This window comes from Carassius carassius, chromosome 21 (genome assembly GCF_963082965.1).
Source record: "Carassius carassius chromosome 21, fCarCar2.1, whole genome shotgun sequence".
Taxonomy (NCBI): Eukaryota; Metazoa; Chordata; class Actinopteri; order Cypriniformes; family Cyprinidae; genus Carassius; species Carassius carassius.
Genome location: NC_081775.1, coordinates 14894784 through 14911386, shown reverse-complemented (window position 1 = coordinate 14911386; position 16603 = coordinate 14894784). Strand labels below are relative to the sequence as shown.

The following is a 16603-nucleotide window of genomic DNA, read 5'->3' as shown; positions in this document are numbered from 1 at the left end:
ACACTAGGCTATATAATAATCCAAGCTTACAATAAAAAGTATTTATAGACTAGTTTGTTCATTTTTACTCCAATTTTGAGTTTGCTGGTATAATAATTGCTTTTACTAAGCAGACTTGACATATTGGTGTAATATATGTATAAGAAGATTGCTCAAAAAAGGACATAATGACATACATTAAAAGCAAATAAAATTTTGAATTTGAATTATTAATGTTAGTTTAAAACATTAAGGTTATGATAACTTCAGCTTTAACAGTTTTAACCCAGCTCAGAGTGAGGAGGATACTTCAGATCCTGGTGCTACTGCCAGTGCAGGGGCCATGTTTTGGGAAGACTTTGACAAGAGGGTAGCAAGCTTGAGGCCTTCTGCTCCCTCTTCTAAGACCTCAGATGCTATAAAGGTGCAGGCCTACCTTGCAGAGCCACTCTTACCCCGCACATCAGACCCTCTGGCCTGGTGGAGGAGATGTTCACCAGTATACAAAAGCCTTTCTGAAGTCACAAAGACAAGACTTTGCATTGTGGCCACATCTGTGCCATCTGAAATAATTTTTTCCAAAACTGGGAAGATTATCTCAGATAGAAGAAACAGACTCAGCCCATCCAAGGTCAGGGAGCTTGTTTTTTTTTTAATGCAAACATGCCTTAAAGCAAGTCCTAAAAATATAGCTACAGTGTGTTATTTATTTTAAAGCTTATTTATTTGTATTTATTTAGAAAAAGACTAGCTTGTTGTGCAATAGTTTTGTTGTTGTTGTGATTTTCAAGGTAATTTGTTATTGTTATAAGGCTCCGTAGCTTTAGTATCTCTTAATTTTCATTAATTTTTTATTTAAATGGCTAAGAATTATTTTGGGAATAGTTATCCTCTTTGATATAAAGTTATTTTGGCACAAAAGTGTTATTTATTTTAAAACATATTCATTTTAAATTATTATATTAAAAAAAGCAAAGCTTGTTGTGCAATATTTAGTTTTTCTTTTTTTATATTGTACTTTTAAAGTTCATTTGTTAAGGTTATTAGACTCCGTAGCTTTAGTATCTCTTAATTTTCATTTATTTTTTATTTAAATGGTTAAGAATTATTTTGGGAATAGTTGTCCTCTTTGTTACAAAGCTTTTCTGGCACAAAAATAAACAATAAACAACAATTCAAAAGTATTTACACAGTGTTTTTTAATGTTTATAAAGTGTCATATGTTACGAAAGTATGTTTTTCACAGACAATCTGATTTAATAACTGCACAATTAAACAAAAACAAACAAACAAACAGACAGAAAAAAAATCAACAATTTAAGCATAACCATCTCTTTATTTCCACATTCAGTGTTATGGAAAAGTACAACCCGAATTCCGGAAAAGTTGGGACGTTTTTTAAATTTTAATAAAATGAAAACTAAATGAATTTCGAATCACATGAGCCAATATTTTATTCACAATAGAACATAGATAACGTAGCAAATGTTTAAACTGAGAAATTTTACACTTTTATCCACTTAATTAGCTCATTTAAAATGTAATGCCTGCTACAGGTCTCAAAAAAGTTGGCACGGGGGCAACAAATGGCTAAAAAAGCAAGCAGTTTTGAAAAGATTCAGCTGGGAGAACATCTAGTGATTAATTAAGTTAATTGATATCAGGTCTGTAACATGATTAGCTATAAAAGCTTTGTCTTAGAGAAGCAGAGTCTCTCAGAAGTAAAGATGGGCAGAGGCTCTCCAATCTGTGAAAGACTGCGTAAAAAAATTGTGGAAAACTTTAAAAACAATGTTCCTCAACGTCAAATTGCAAAAGCTTTGCAAATCTCATCATCTACAGTGCATAACATCATCAAAAGATTCAGAGAAACTGGAGAAATCTCTGTGCGTAAGGGACAAGGCCGGAGACCTTTATTGGATGCCCGTGGTCTTCGGGCTCTCAGACGACACTGCATCACTCATCGGCATGATTGTGTCAATGACATTACTAAATGGGCCCAGGAATACTTTCAGAAACCACTGTCGGTAAACACAATCCGCCGTGCCATCAGCAGATGCCAACTAAAGCTCTATCATGCAAAAAGGAAGCCATATGTGAACATGGTCCAGAAGCGCCGTCGTGTCCTGTGGGCCAAGGCTCATTTAAAATGGACTATTTCAAAGTGGAATAGTGTTTTATGGTCAGACGAGTCCAAATTTGACATTCTTGTTGGAAATCACGGACGCCGTGTCCTCCGGGCTAAAGAGGAGGGAGACCTTCCAGCATGTTATCAGCGTTCAGTTCAAAAGCCAGCATCTCTGATGGTATGGGGGTGCATAAGTGCATACGGTATGGGCAGCTTGCATGTTTTGGAAGGCTCTGTGAATGCTGAAAGGTATATAAAGGTTTTAGAGCAACATATGCTTCCCTTCAAACAACGTTTATTTCAGGGAAGGCCTTGTTTATTTCAGCAGGACAATGCAAAACCACATACTGCAGCTATAACAACAGCATGGCTTCGTCGTAGAAGAGTCCGGGTGCTAACCTGGCCTGCCTGCAGTCCAGATCTTTCACCTATAGAGAACATTTGGCGCATCATTAAACGAAAAATACGTCAAAGACGACCACAAACTCTTCAGCAGCTGGAAATCTATATAAGGCAAGAATGGGACCAAATTCCAACAGCAAAACTCCAGCAACTCATAGCCTCAATGCCCAGACGTCTTCATACTGTTTTGAAAAGAAAAGGAGATGCTACACCATGGTAAACATGCCCCGTCCCAACTATTTTGAAACCTGTAGCAGAAATCAAAATTGAAATGAGCTCATTTTGTGCATAAAATTTTTTATTTAAATGGTTAAGAATTATTTTGGGAATAGTTGTCCTCTTTGTTACAAAGCTTTTCTGGCACAAAAATAAACAATAAACAACAATTCAAAAGTATTTACACAGTGTTTTTTAATGTTTATAAAGTGTCATATGTTACGAAAGTATGTTTTTCACAGACAATCTGATTTAATAACTGCACAATTAAACAAAAACAAACAAACAAACAGACAGAAAAAAAATCAACAATTTAAGCATAACCATCTCTTTATTTCCACATTCAGTGTTATGGAAAAGTACAACCCGAATTCCGGAAAAGTTGGGACGTTTTTTAAATTTTAATAAAATGAAAACTAAAGGAATTTCGAATCACATGAGCCAATATTTTATTCACAATAGAACATAGATAACGTAGCAAATGTTTAAACTGAGAAATTTTACACTTTTATCCACTTAATTAGCTCATTTAAAATGTAATGCCTGCTACAGGTCTCAAAAAAGTTGGCACGGGGGCAACAAATGGCTAAAAAAGCAAGCAGTTTTGAAAAGATTCAGCTGGGAGAACATCTAGTGATTAATTAAGTTAATTGATATCAGGTCTGTAACATGATTAGCTATAAAAGCTTTGTCTTAGAGAAGCAGAGTCTCTCAGAAGTAAAGATGGGCAGAGGCTCTCCAATCTGTGAAAGACTGCGTAAAAAAATTGTGGAAAACTTTAAAAACAATGTTCCTCAACGTCAAATTGCAAAAGCTTTGCAAATCTCATCATCTACAGTGCATAACATCATCAAAAGATTCAGAGAAACTGGAGAAATCTCTGTGCGTAAGGGACAAGGCCGGAGACCTTTATTGGATGCCCGTGGTCTTCGGGCTCTCAGACGACACTGCATCACTCATCGGCATGATTGTGTCAATGACATTACTAAATGGGCCCAGGAATACTTTCAGAAACCACTGTCGGTAAACACAATCCGCCGTGCCATCAGCAGATGCCAACTAAAGCTCTATCATGCAAAAAGGAAGCCATATGTGAACATGGTCCAGAAGCGCCGTCGTGTCCTGTGGGCCAAGGCTCATTTAAAATGGACTATTTCAAAGTGGAATAGTGTTTTATGGTCAGACGAGTCCAAATTTGACATTCTTGTTGGAAATCACGGACGCCGTGTCCTCCGGGCTAAAGAGGAGGGAGACCATCCAGCATGTTATCAGCGTTCAGTTCAAAAGCCAGCATCTCTGATGGTATGGGGGTGCATAAGTGCATACGGTATGGGCAGCTTGCATGTTTTGGAAGGCTCTGTGAATGCTGAAAGGTATATAAAGGTTTTAGAGCAACATATGCTTCCCTTCAAACAACGTTTATTTCAGGGAAGGCCTTGTTTATTTCAGCAGGACAATGCAAAACCACATACTGCAGCTATAACAACAGCATGGCTTCGTCGTAGAAGAGTCCGGGTGCTAACCTGGCCTGCCTGCAGTACAGATCTTTCACCTATAGAGAACATTTGGCGCATCATTAAACGAAAAATACGTCAAAGACGACCACAAACTCTTCAGCAGCTGGAAATCTATATAAGGCAAGAATGGGACCAAATTCCAACAGCAAAACTCCAGCAACTCATAGCCTCAATGCCCAGACGTCTTCATACTGTTTTGAAAAGAAAAGGAGATGCTACACCATGGTAAACATGCCCCGTCCCAACTATTTTGAAACCTGTAGCAGAAATCAAAATTGAAATGAGCTCATTTTGTGCATAAAATTGTTAACTTTTTCAGTTTAAACATTTGCTACGTTATCTATGTTCTATTGTGAATAAAATATTGGCTCATGTGATTTGAAAGTCTTTTAGTTTTCATTTTATTAAAATTTAAAAAACGTCCCAACTTTTCCGGAATTCGGGTTGTACCATCATTACAGAAATTAAAAGCAACAATTTGAAACCAGAAATGCATCACGTAACTGTAAGAGTTAATAATAATAAATAATAATAATAATAATAATAATAAGTACTACGCACCCATTTGTAAGGAAAGTTGTAAATTAACTAATTACTCTAGCCAATGTTGTCACATCACGGGACAAAAGAACGAACAACCCGAAGAACAGAAAGATGAACTAATCAATTCTCTTTCCCACTCAATATACTGCATTCTTTTACTGTCTATGTTTTTAGCGTATGGGTCTGTCACGTGATTAAGGAATGACTCGACCCGAAGACTCATGAGATGAACTAATCAATTCTCTTTCCGGCTCAGACTGCATTGGGTTTAGCGTATGTGGCTGTCACGTGATTAAGGAACAAGTCAAAAACCCGATAGACTCGAACTATGAACTAATCAATTCTCTTTCCGGCTCAAGACTGCATTGACTGACAGGTGAATTACTACTAGCAGAACAGAACCTATAGAATAATGTGCATGCGCGACTGAACTAATCACTCCCCGAGACGACTCGTTCTTCTCGAGTCACATTAAAGATTCGTTCAAAATGAACGAATCGTTCAAGAACGACACATCACTATATGAGAATGGTTTCTGAAGGATCATGACTCTGAAGACTGGAATAATGGCTGGTGAAAGTTTGAAATATGAAATTTGAAATATATTAAAATAGAAAATGTTTACAATAAATAAATTTTACAATTTAACCATTTCTACAGTTGTTGTTGTTTTTTTTTTTTAAAGACTGCACTGGTGAGCATAGATTTATTTTAGAGAGAGAAAGAGAAAAAAAACAAAAAAACAATACGTACTGTATACAACCCCGTAGTGTAGTTGACTCAGAAATAAAAATTCTTAAATCATTTACTCGCCCTTTAAATAACAGCTTCAACAGTATCTATGAGGAAGCCGATTTACAATTAATGATTTTTGTGGTTTTGTATGGGATGTGTTTTTGGATTTCTGTGTTTGTTCCAGAAGTTTGTGAATCTGTATCTCTTTCCCATGGACTTCTCCTGCAGACAGGAAATTATCTCACACAAATTTTTGGCCTGGCTTGAAATCAGAAAAACAGGCAAAGCTTAAGCTGACATATTCAAGCTGCATCACCAAAGAACAAAAGGACAACAGAGGACAATTGAAAAACCCCATGTTGCACTGTACTGTGCTTACAACTACTAAAAACATCTGATGCTTAAAACTAAACTAAAGATATGCCACCAAACTTCTGCAATCAATTTTTTTTATATTAAAATGTATTCCCCAAAAATCATCTTTACTGTATGTAACTGACATGGTCCCATAATCTGGTCTGTCTGCGATGGGACAAGACACTTGGACCCCTCTACTGTGATACTGGCTTGCTGTCATCAAATAGAGAAAAAAAAAAATCTAAAAAGACTCACAGAAATAAGTCATCCACTCAGCAGGAAAATGACATGTACCATGCTAGTTCTCATTGCACGCATGTTGCTCATATTTCACAGGATCTTCTGTTCTGAGTGAGAGCATGACAGAATGGAACTCTGTTTAACAGAAAAGCTGACGACTGGCACGGACCCGACTGGCGTTATTTCGACTGTAGATGAACTAATCTGAACAAAGATGATGCTTAAAGACCTGATGAAATCAAAATGGCCTAACTAAACCTAGGAAACAAATATTGTGAAATATTCATGTTCTAAAACAATCAGCACTTTTCACTAAACTCCTCTAAATATCCAGAGGTGCTGATAGTTGACGTCCACACTCTAGCCTATAGAGGGTCACTGACTAAAATTCACCTCCCTCTTCAGTTAACAAGCAAACAAGGCAATATCTTAAGCATGACGTTACGCATAATGTCACCTGCAGTGCTGCCACATCACTCTTGCTCCGCTCCCGGCAGCAGTGAGCATTAAAACTAGCAGACCTGAACCCAAGCAGGCATTAACAGAGCACACGGATGTGACTTAAGCAGGAAAGCGTCTGCTGTTAGAAATCAACGCAAGACATCAAGACCATGTCACTCACAAATTTTTATAGACACTTCAAATTTAAGGACCATGTAGCACAAATGTTCATATATTTTCCAAACTTGTATGAGCTCCTTTTTATGTGGATTACAAAAGATTGCTTCCAATGTGAATGAAAGGCAATGGGAACCAATACCACACTTGCAGACATTTGTACAAATATAATTTGTGTGTGTGTGTGTGTGTGTGTGTGTGTGTATGTGTGTGTTTCATAGAACAAACTTTTGAAAAATGCCGTCCAAAATGTAGAAGTATTTATTTTGATTTGGAGAAATGTAGCATTAAATCACTTGCTCACCAATGAATCCTCTGCAGTGAATCAGTGCTGTCAGAATGAGAGTCTAAACAGCTGATAAAAAATAAAAAAACATCACAATAATCCACAAATAATCCATAAAACTCCATTACATAAATTAATCAATTGTGTGTATGTAGAAAACAATTCCATTATTAAGGCATTTTTAAACCATCACCATGAAAAGTCCATAATTCATTTTTGTCCTCTCATACCAAAGTCCACCAAATTATTCAACTGTTTTGGCCTGTGTTTTGGTTGAAGTTATATACATCTTAATTATGGGTACATTTTTTTTTTTCAAAAACAACTTTTAGTTTCACAATATGTTAATTGATGGACTGGAGTTGTAGGGATTACTTGTGGATTGCTGTGATGCTTTTATCAGCTGTTTGAATTCTCCCCCTGACGGCACCCATTCACAACAGAGGATCCATTGGTAAACAAGTGATGTAATGCTACACTTCTTCAAAGCATTTTAAGCCAATTTTCATTTTTGGGTGAACTATTCCTTTAAAATTGCTACACAACTCAGGCTTTTAATGCACTATTAAAATTAATATTCAGAAAATATCATAAATCAGATGTGCTCTTAAGCAGGCAAAATCCAGAACCACTTAAACAGTTCTGTGTTTTGTTAATGGATCAAGCACATTCAAAGCGCATGGTTTCAATTTCTAAATTTTCCACAAAAGGTCAAAAGGAAACTTTTCAATCACAAAAAGGAAAATATCTTCAGATATACTTTCATAGCTGATGCTTCAACTCCTCCTATAAAATAAATCTGATCTGGTTGTTATTGGCAGCTGAAAGTTATTTTTACAGAAAAGGGAAACCATCTAAAGTGCTCTGGCAGTGTATCAACGGCTTGAAATGAATGAGGTTTATCTTGCACGTTCGATCTTCCTCAACAGTGAAACTAGATGATTTTTAACCACAAGCACAACGTTTATGTTGAGCGACAGTCCTGAGTGACAATTCCTAGCAGATGGAATTTTTCCATATGTTCAGCTCATTGTAAAATGATGTCTTTGAGAGAATGCCTGAGGAAATATCCTTAGTTGGATAATTACTGGAAACATCTGCCTTCGCCTTTGAATCCCTCTCTGTTTATCCTGCATTATCTCAGGAGTGGTTTTGCCCCTTATATTTGTGCTCAGTGGGCTCAGCATGTGTCACTGGGGACTTTAATGCAAGGCATCTGTTAAAAGCTTCACTATACTTTCCTTCCATAGATTCCTTCCTTGTGATGTATAGAGGACTGTCTTGTAAAAAACAAATCCATATGGAAGCTGTAAGTCAAGATTTTTACATGAAGTACACATAAAAGACCATGAATGTTTAAGTTGTAAAGTTGATGTGACAAGAGCGTGCCATTTTAAGTATAAAACTGACAGCTGCGAAGTGAAGACGCATCGGCATGGAAGTGGAAAAACTGCAAGTAAAATAGAGATAATCAGCATTTAATGCACATTCCAGCACTGGATCCTTTATGTAAATATAACTGATGGGCCCTCAAATGGATGTCAAATGTCGAAATATGGAAAGTTCAGATCTTCAGGGACTTTTTTTGACTTCTGAATAAAATCAAGAGTCTGCTATTCCTCTCAATTGCAAATTTATGAGACTTAAGGAAGCCTGAGACGTGATGACAATTTCACAATAATGTTCACTTGGACAACTTTCTGACTCCCCGAGGCAATCACAAAGACATTATGAGGTAGACAATTTTACGGCCGTACAGGACTTTCAAACTGTGGAAAGTGGATGTAAGATTCATATCACTCATGTTGTTTTTTTCACCAATTTTTGTGGAGTGGAGTCTGTGGGGTAGCCTGCTAAAATAACTGTAAATCGCACCAGCCACATGTGGCTTGAGGAAAAAAAACATGTTAGGCACAGCAGGAAAATAAAACTTAGGAAATAAGGAAAACGCCAGCATACTTTAGGAAGGAAATTAATGATGGTGAAAGAGACTTTGTATGGGGAACTGGAACACATAAAACCATTTAAGCTTAACACTTAAGATGCATTTTTAGAGATTTTAGAAGAATTTAAGAGCAGCAATTTGTCTCCAATTACCACTGGAGAGTCAACACAAATTTATGACCTTATAGATAACCTAAAAAAAGAATGTGCCACTCAATGACTGCAGCTGTTTCCCTTACACAAACACACACCATTATCATCGCACACTATCAAGCACACAAACCAGCCTGCTTTTCTATCCACTCAATGCCAGACGGCCAGGTGTGGAATCAATAGCCTGATCTCAAGCAAAGCACATGTGCTCCGGCCCACTATGAGACTATGGAAAAAGACTTAGGGTAGGGCTACTGTTACATGCGTGAACGTGTCAGTGTCAAGGAAGGTCTGTGTTCAAATATTACTCACAGGTGAGGCAGACAGCTCTGAGTCAGCTCAGAATGAAGCCAGACTAATAAAGCAGCCATGGAGACATTTAGCTGCATGTACAGAAATACCAGTCAAAACTGATCCAAAATAAACTACTAAAATCACATTTTCACTGCATGGCCGGTTACATGTAATTGGAAGCTTACAGTGAATGGGAGAATGAAGTATGCATTGAGTGGCAAATTTGTGCAATTTCCCTCCACTTATAATTAGGGCTGTCAATCACATCTATCAATATTTAACTGTACATAATCTCAATTTTGTGCCATTAATGCGTTCCTGTTTAAGAAAAGAAAACTAATTAACAGTAGTGCTTTGTGTAATTATTATCTTCAGCATTTTGACACAAACTTCTGCAACAGCTCTGCTTGCTTGTCTCACTTGCAAAAAAAAACAACAACTGATTTTTTGTTTCTTATGATACTTCCCAAAAAACTTTGAAATGCAAGTGTTTTTTAGTTGTTGTTGCATAAAAAAAATATATATCAAAAGCCATCATAAAAAAAAGTCTGAATTACTTGTTTGATAGGGACTGAATTATAAATGAACTGATTTATACATTTTAAAAAATTCCCTGTATCACATGTTTTAGTGTGCATGATACATAGCTTTAAGCAGTTTTTTGAAATCACAAAGACCAGAATAAATTATATTATCAAATGGAATAATGTGTCAATGTGGGTAAAAAAATTTAATAAAATAAAATATTAAATTAAATGAAAAAAAAATATATAAATAAAAATATTAGTGCTGGGCAAGTTAACGTGTTATTACTGCATTAATGCATTCGTTTTTTTATTATTATGAAAGTTGCTCACTGGTTCTGAATACACATACAGAAAAACTATGGGTCACAGGAGGGGTGGGATGTTGATAAGTACTGGCTTGGGATGGGTGTCATCATGCATCTCAACCAATGAGAGCATTTGGGGTGGACCTAAGACTGCAGCAGTGCTCACAAGAATGCTCCCGATTAAATAATTTAGACTAATCATCTACATTCACAAGCCACTGTTCACTGTTATTTTTAACAGAAAAGAATGCAACGTGCTCGTAATCACGACTTCATAAGTGGGAAACATATATTATAATCTTTTTCACAATTTCATGAAAAGGTCAGTTTCATGGTCAATTTGCTGTTGCTGAAAACAACCCTTTTTTCATGGTGGTGTTGTTAGTTATTTGAGAGTGAAAAGGATGAGTACTCTGAGGCCTTGGGGTGAAAGAGTCACCTGAGGTCAATGCAAGCACATCCATCATCAATGGTGACAGGGACAGGAGAACACTTCAGCCTTGTTCTGACTAATGTTTACCCAGCAGAATCTGTGTGGTTCCTCACCTCTTTCATTTGTAAAATGTGTGCAGAATGGCGCAAATGAAAAGTCAATGCTTTTATGGAAAAAGTTCACCCTGAACAAATGCAGTTCCTGTCAACCTCCGCTTGACAAGACTTCAATGGGATGAATGCACTTTTTACAGCCTAAATACATGAAAGTTACTCCTACATACACATCCCCCATGATTCTGGATTCTTGCAGCTGGGATGATGTCACGGATCATTTTCTTGGTTTGGTCCACCTCCGCTATAATTAGACTTTCACCCTGCAAGCCCTTTCTATCTTCACAGGCACGAACAAACCAAGACAAGATCTGTGTCAAACAATGAATTAATTATTGCTGCCCTGCAATCATTTGCAACCACCCAAACAAACAAAGCTTTTTGACAAAAACGATACAAATGTATGTGTATTCAGAACCAGTGAGCTCAGAGGAACTGTCCATGACCTCAGATGCTCACTTTTTCCATGTCTGGAAAACTTGAGCACATTGGCCTTCATGCATGATCACAGCAGATCAAAGATCCTTTTCTAATCTGAGGTCAATTCAGGATTTAAAAGTTGTTGTATATTTCCCATCTTTTGAGTTGTTTTTCCATAAACTTTTGAACTCTTACTGACAACCTTTAACAGTCAAAATAATTAGATAATATGTTCTGCAGAATATGTGTGAAGATATTGAGATGATACCGTTCAAAAGTTTGGGATCGGTTTCACACTTTTTAATGATTTTGAAAAAAAGCATTTTATGCTCACCAATGCTGCATTTATTTGATTAGAAATACAGTAAAAAACTGAAAAATTGTGAAATGTTTCAATTTAAAATAACTAAAATATTTTTGGAAATGTAAATGATTCCTGTGATAGCAAAGCTAAATGTTCAGCATCATTACTGCAGTCTTCAGTGTCACACGATCCTTTAGAAATCATTCTAATATGTTCATTTGCTGTTCAAGAAAGATTCTGTCTCTTTATTCCTTCCAGGATTATTTGATGAACAGATAGTTTAAAAGAACATCATTTATTTGAAACCGTAATCTTTTGTAATACTATTATAAAGTCTTTACTATCACTTGGTCAATTTATAAAAAAAAAATATATATATATATAAAAATCTGTTAAAATAAATACTTTATTTTAAAGCAAAATGTTCAGATTTTGATTAAAGATTACCAAGACCAACAGGTTTTTTCTTTTCTTTTTCACTGAATTAATTGTCACTACTAACTAACTATTAACTTTTAACTTTTGTTATCAATAAAATTCTAATTTGCCATAGTTTGCAAATTCTTAAATGAAGGCATGGGGTAGGATTAAAAAAACAACAACAACAACAACAGCAAAAAAGAACACCAGATGTGAATACTAATAACAAATTAAAAAAAAGCCTGTGATCACAATTTCAGGATTTTGAAAAGTTTTATTTAAAATATTAGAGAAAAGAAAATGCAGTCACACTTTATTTTAAGGTCTGATTCTCGCCATTAACAAACTATTAACTATGATGTTGGTCTCAATAAACTCTTATTTCCCTGCTTATTAGTAAGGTAGTTGTTAAGTTTAGATATTGGGTAAGATTAGGGATATAGAATATGGTCATGCTTTATATACACTAATAAACAGCCAGTATGTTAATAATAGAGAAATGCTATAATAAGAGAATTGGTGCCTATATTGAAGTGTTACTAAAACTGCCAATATAAAATAAAAAAGAAATTCCTTTCGAAGCATTTTGTTAGGTCACTGATCAATTGTTAGCAAATCAGTGACCATGTGAACTTCTTAGATAAAAGGTCAGATTTCCTTACTTCCACTGAAGCACACAACATGCTCTTTAAAACACTCATATCATGCTGGATAACACGGATCATCACACACAGGCTTTTGACTTCTGAAGAAATACAAAACCTGGCATTAGCAGATAGATGACATCACACTCCTTGTGTTTGTGCCTGCTGAACAAGGTACACTGCATCAGGTATAGCAAAAGGCCATATCAGCAACAAATCCTCAAGATAAACTACAGTACTATCATTCCTGTTTCCTTTGAACTGTGTTTCCACCCGCTGACTATCTTAAGTTAACACTCTCTGTGTTTCCCAGTCACAACCGAAAGAAGAAAGATATCCCAAACTGCTCTCTTTGTGCTATTAAGTGGCTCAAAGCCCAGGCGTGTACAACAGTGCCTTGTTACCAAAAACATTTAATGGACAAAAGTGGACAAAACAAAAGACAGATGGAAAGTACAGGGATGAAAAGAAAGGGAAATTAAAGAAAGTGCTAGTTTTGATAGGGATGCAATGAACTAACCACTTTAAAATGCCAGACAGCTTGAAACCAATATTTATTTGCATTTATGAGATGCTTATGCTTGCAAACAGGGCAAGAACTTTCATGTTGGACACAGATTTCAAACATTTTTGATTTATAGTGACAGTCACGGTCATCTCCATAGCAATGACTTCAGCATTGAGATATTTTGTTTTGTCTCTTTCTTTTCTCATCAGTTGTTTTGTAGCTTTTTTGCTCCTCATCCACTTAAGTTATGTAAAAAGTTGAGCATATCTTGCAACTCAAGCTATTTTAATATATACCTCATCAACATTTTAGTTTATGCATTATTTATCTTTTTTAATCACAAGTTTGTAAGGAATATTTGACTGGCTATTTGAATCAGGTGTATTAAAAAAAAGAGACATGCAAAACATGCATACAGCATTAATGAGCGCATGTTGGGAAAAAGAAGCGCTGAATTTAATTCTCTCTCTGTTGTAAAATTGCTCCATCATTAGTCTCGTGAAGCCGCTTTCATGTCGCTGTTCACTCAGTGGGTTGACATGGTTGATGCTCAGGAAATGCTCCAGCAAGGCCACCGCATGTAACTTTTAACAAGATTCACTTGTTTAAAACACCCTAAATTGTATTAACATTTACTATATAATCATTATTTTGCTAATGAACATCTAAATAAATACAACTCTATGCAAATTATTTATTATCGCCGCGGACAATCACAGTTTTAGTATATAATTCTGTGTAACTGCATAGATAAACGTGCTGTCAGCAGGCATTTCATTATCTAGAAGGACAAACATTATTTATAATTTTGATATAACACTCCAGTTGAGAAATGCAATAAAATACAATGTTTTGTTTGCTATATTGCAGTATTCCAGAAAACATTATTAAGTGAATTGACATTATCCAATGAATTCTTCTTGACTCTGTAGGTATTAAACAGCTTATAAACCTTCTATAACGGTAGTTTAAAATGAAGATGGTATGACTCCTGTCCTTTATTTATAACCCGATAACAAATTTAAACTATATAGACATTAAGAACTAATAAAATATTCTTAGCAATTTAGTTATGACCAAATTATCTGGTAAAAATATTTATTGAATTACAAAATGTATACTTAATAAAACATACTTGCAGCTTGAGCTAAAAGCGAGCAACAATTAACTAGTTAACATGGAAGGCTATGAGCTAATGCTCGGAAATATCACATATATGTATCAATTAAACACATCTGTTAGTAAAGTGATGTCATTTACATCATGGGATGATTCGCAGAGGGTGGACATGAATTTGAACCCGATTACAACCCCTGTTTCACATCATTATTTCTCCACTGGAACCACTGTGTTCAGCAACAGATGCTAGTCTGATGATTTCTTTCTGAAGTGAGATGTAGTCTGGGAGCTATTCATTTGAGATCACTTTGTCTTTTCCTTTCCTCACCTGAAGGGAAATCGCTAACAATCTAATATCTTTGCTAGGCAGGTGTACTTCGGCAGAAATCTAGTGAGAATCTCTTGATTTTCCTCTCAAATTTTGGCTTTGAAAAGCATTGATTAGTTACATAGAAAGAATGTTTTACTTTCATTGCTGTATGTGTTTTGGATTAGCAATGGAAAGAGAAGCAACCCACAGTTACATGCTGGTTTTGGGTGAATTCCAAGCACACGGTCCTCAGGAAAGAATTTGACACAGTTAACTGAGTCTATGACACAGATTAGAGAGCTCGATACAGACCACAGTGCAGACTGGCATTGTGAATAAGACAAAACGAATGCAAAAACCCAAACACATGGTGAAGTTTTTCCCACCACTCGCATGTGGAAAACTGATGTTCACATCTAATAGCACTTCTGATCAAAGATCACTTTCAAGAGGTTACCTTATAAAGTCTTTTGGTCTTACACCACTCCATGTGTCTCTGATAGAAATAAATGCTTCCATAGTAACTGTGGATTTCTGAACATCTAACTAAAATATCTAGCAGCTGCTCATTACATTCATTTACTCAGATTTCACGTTTGGTGTACTAGGTGATAAAATGAAAGAACGAATGATAGAACGATAGACAGACAGAGAGACAGAATGAATGAAAGAATGAATGAATGAATGAACAAACAATTGACAGAACAAATGATACAACGAGCGAGCAAACGAGCGACAGAGAGAAAGACAGATAAATAGATAAAATGAACAGATGAACAATAAAGCGAATGATAGAATTATAGAACAATAGAAGGATATATTGATAGGTTGATAATTAAATAAAATATGCTTAGATACAATAATATAAAATATGGATAGAATGTTTCAATTCTGCCTTTAAAATCAAACCGTTACTGCTTCTTCACGGCAAATCACATCAGGATAAAGTTGTTTATTTCCAAGACTTTTGGGATATCAGGCATAAAGTTTGATTCTCTGAGCTGTGTTCCAGAGGAACGTTTCTGCCAAGCAAAGCAAGACACTGTACCTAGCACCAACAAAACTGCTTCAGAGAGTGCTGAAAAAATCCAAGGAAAGATTTATGGATGACTTTACCCTTTTGTCAGCATTTTCCAATGTCTTTCTTTTTCATATGCTCAAAATGAATTATTACCTGGTTTAAAATGCTGTTAAGCCACTGAAAATACATTATTTCCATATATATATATTCCATTATATGTATACATATAAGCTACACTACATACCATATATCTGGACAATGCTTTCAGCATTTGCTTACATCGACATTACAGTAGGATCATTTACATAACTGCTTTTTATTTAAAAATAAAAATAAAATAAAGAGTGGTGAATTGTTCAAGAACATTTGTCTTTTGGTTCAGAGCTCCAAGATTTTTCTCAAGTTTCATTGCTAACTCTTTTTATACTTCCCCTACTGAAAAGAAGATGAAAGCCTGTTCACAGTCTAAAGTAAATGGATCTTGATTGATCAGAGACAGATGATAATGGGATACACAGTCAGTCAGTGTGGATTACAACTCCCCAAAGATCTCAGATGAGATCCTAAAACCAGGTGAGCTCTGACCTTATAAGAATCACAGTTTCTGTTCAACATTTGCTCTAAGAACACCTCGTGAGTCGTACAGAGAGTGAACGTTCCATAGAGAAATGTCCCACATCAGACAGCTTGTAAATACCCTCAAACTGATTTTCTGTTTGGGGAAATTAAGACAATTAACAGGACCACCAAAGCATGCTAGAGCTTTCATTAAAGTCCATAGACCACTGTGGAGAAATGCTTTTAAATGCAGGGAAATGTGAAATTAATAAATAATAATAATGGTTTTGAACATTTTTAGCATTTTTCTTAATTTACTTCATTTAAAATATAAGTTTTAAATGTTTTGAAATACATTTCAGGTAACCGGTCCACCAGGTCAAACCACAGTGCATGTGCTGTTCACAAATTCAAAACCACAACCCACTGGCCCCTGAAAATGAAACGGGATGTTACCAATAAAACAAAACAAAGCCAGACCTACTCCGCAACAACAACTACAAAACAGT

General features: G+C 35.7%; 1 protein-coding gene across 1 annotated transcript in view; it reads right to left on the bottom strand.

The window, feature by feature from the left end:
* Positions 1–16603, bottom strand: part of LOC132097141 (ras-specific guanine nucleotide-releasing factor RalGPS1) — a 99031-nt gene that overhangs the window by 28956 nt on the left and 53472 nt on the right. The gene's annotated exons all lie outside the window — the stretch shown is intronic.